Genomic DNA, 2,802 nt, shown 5'->3' on the forward strand with positions numbered 1-2,802 from the left:
TTGTTGTGAAGTATAACACAGGTCGGTTGTGTCAAAGCTTTGTTTGGTTCACTCCATGATACTTACAAGAAAAGATTGAGAAGCCCAAATGGAAAGTGAAAAGCGCAGTCTAATCATTTGTTTGGTATTCCATCAAGTCCCCTGCTTTAACTCAATCAAGTGGCCCAATCTGTTGGTTGCTTGATGCCCTACACTTCATCCAAATTAAACGAGAGGGGAAACATGTAAACTGAGTGCTTGGAGTCTTTGACACAAAACGTTCTGGATTTTTCAATTTTCAACAAACGCTTTAGATAAATGACATTAGCTAAATACAGCCAATCTACATCTGTTGAACTGTGTTTCTGTAAATGCAACAAGACTGTTTCAACAGGTATAGCCAAAGACGGCTACCGCAACCAGCCGCTCATTTCCCCTTGCTCTTCTTGGGACCCTTTTATGTCTATTTCTATCCTTATATGGTTTTCTTTGGCAAGGAGAGAAGGAGGATGAAGTTTTAATCAGTCTTAGGGGAAGGAGAAGAGAGGTAAACAAGGGGCTAGTTAACATTCACGAGTGCAGCATCTGGCCTCTTTTGTGCACTGATTTCTTCAGCACCTAGGACAGTGCTGGCCTGCCTAGGGACACTAGATCAAAATCTACTGACTGAAAGGATCTTGGACTGTACAAATACAAAGACTTGGGGGTGGCGGAGCTTGAGAATAAAAAGAACTGATAAAAGGAACTTTAGGTTCCAAATACAGAGCCACTCTGATGTCCAGATAACAAAATATCTTATACAGTTGGTAAGGAGGCAAAACTCTCCCCATCAGAATAGGACCCACCACGCTTCTGCTGTCCCCGAATCTTAACAATTTGGGGACCATCTGGAAAGAGTACCCTTAGTAAAGTTTTAGCCTTCTCATAGTGACCAGTGGAAGTTGTACGGTCTCTCTAAAAGTCTTGGGAGATGAGAGACAGAACAGAGCACAAGGCAGAACAGACTCATGTTCTGCTGGACACGTAACATCCTGTGACACTTTTATAAAAGTCAGTGTAAGTGGCAGCTCTTGCCACATAATTCGGAGTATATGAAGAAATAATGATCATGTTTTTAATTACAGCTAACAATTTCTGGGATCTAGGGGTCTTATAATGTTTGTTCTTGGATACCCAGTGACCTAAGAAAGCAAATTTGTGCTAATTTTCAATTGTATCTCTCTCTCTTTCTCTCTCTCTCTCTCTCTCTCTCTTTTTTTTTTTTTGTAGTTCAAACCCAGGGCTGGGTTTGAACCCACCACCTCTGGCATATGGGGCCAGTGCCCTACTCCTTTGAGCCACCAGTGCCACCCAATTGTATCTCTTTTTATTATTATTATTTTATTCTTTGAGACAAAGTCTCACTCTTGCCCAGGGTAGAGTGCCATGGTGTCAGCCTAGTTCACAGAAACCTTAAACTTGGGCTCAAGAAATCCTCCTGCCTTAGTCACCTGAGTAGCTGGGACAGCAGGTGTGCACCACTACACCTGGCTAATTTCCTTTTCTATTTTTAAGGGAAAGGGGTTTCCCTCTTGCTGACGCCAGTCTTAAACTCCTGGCCTAAGGGATCTTCTCATTTCAGCCTCCCAGAGTGCTAGGATTACAGGGTGAGCCAACCTGCCTGGCCTTACTTTCAATTCTCATTGCTAATCTTTGTGAATTGCTGAGAATTTCTAAAAGGCTGCACTGTCCAATTTTCCCTTTTGAAAGTCTCGTGTCAATTTGGTGCAGCCTTCATGCCTCAGTTCTATAATTCAAAGAACATTGATACCCAAACACTAACATTTCCTCAATGTCAAACACAAGACTTGGTTAAAATGTGGAAAGCATCTTTGAACTTTTCAACTATAATGGGGCTGTTTCTAGGAATACAATATAACAAATGCTTTTCCTTTTGTAGAAAACTTTTTATAGTTCTTCATGGGAAATATTGTCTTCTGGGGTTCTTTAGTGATAGTTATTAGGAATGATAACTAACACAGATGAACTGTGCATTCAAGGAGACGTTTGCCACTGGCAATCACTAATCACAGACCAGAAAACCTCACTTCTCCCCCAGAAAGTCTGATGCATTGCAAGTGATCACAGACTCTTTGTAGTTCTTTCCATCAAGAAATGGGTATTTTCTCACCACACATTTAACACGGTGACCTCACAACCTCCTTTGAAGAACAGAAGGAAGCAGGTCTGACTGTGAAGTCTGAGCCTAAGCCTCAAAACACCTTGAATTTTCTACTTTTTCCCTGTTGGAATACAGCTGGTATGTAAATAACCCTGAGTGAGGCTTCTTACAGATGAAAGAACGATATGAAAGAAACACAGCTGACACCAATGAGGGCCGAAACGTGTAAATGGACACCTCTCAAAACATCTGTTTCCAGCTGAGCAATCCCACCCAGATGAGAAGAACTATTCATGTCCTTCCAAATAGAATTATGGAAAATGATGAATGGTGTTTTAAGACAGAAAGTTTGAGTTAGTTGGTTATGTAGCAAAAGCTAACTCATATCAAAGGTGTAAAGAAAGCAAGGAAAGTAGGTAGTAAAAAAAAAAAAGTCAGTTGGTTAAATTCTATTTCCTTTTTTTCCTTTCCTGTCCTGAGAGTTTGTAGCCAAGAAAGAAAAATGAAAAAAAGAGAGGCAGAGAGAGATACACAGAGGAGAGGAGAGGAGAGGAGAGGAGGAAGGAAAAGAAAGACCAAAAGATGAAGTGAAGAAGAAAGGAAGAGAGGAAGGAAGGGAGGGAGAGAGGGGAAGGGAAGGGAAGGGAAGGGAAGGGAAGGGA

This window comes from Otolemur garnettii, unplaced genomic scaffold, assembly GCF_000181295.1.
Source record: "Otolemur garnettii isolate 467f Iridium unplaced genomic scaffold, OtoGar3 scaffold00015, whole genome shotgun sequence".
NCBI classification, from domain to species: Eukaryota; Metazoa; Chordata; class Mammalia; order Primates; family Galagidae; genus Otolemur; species Otolemur garnettii.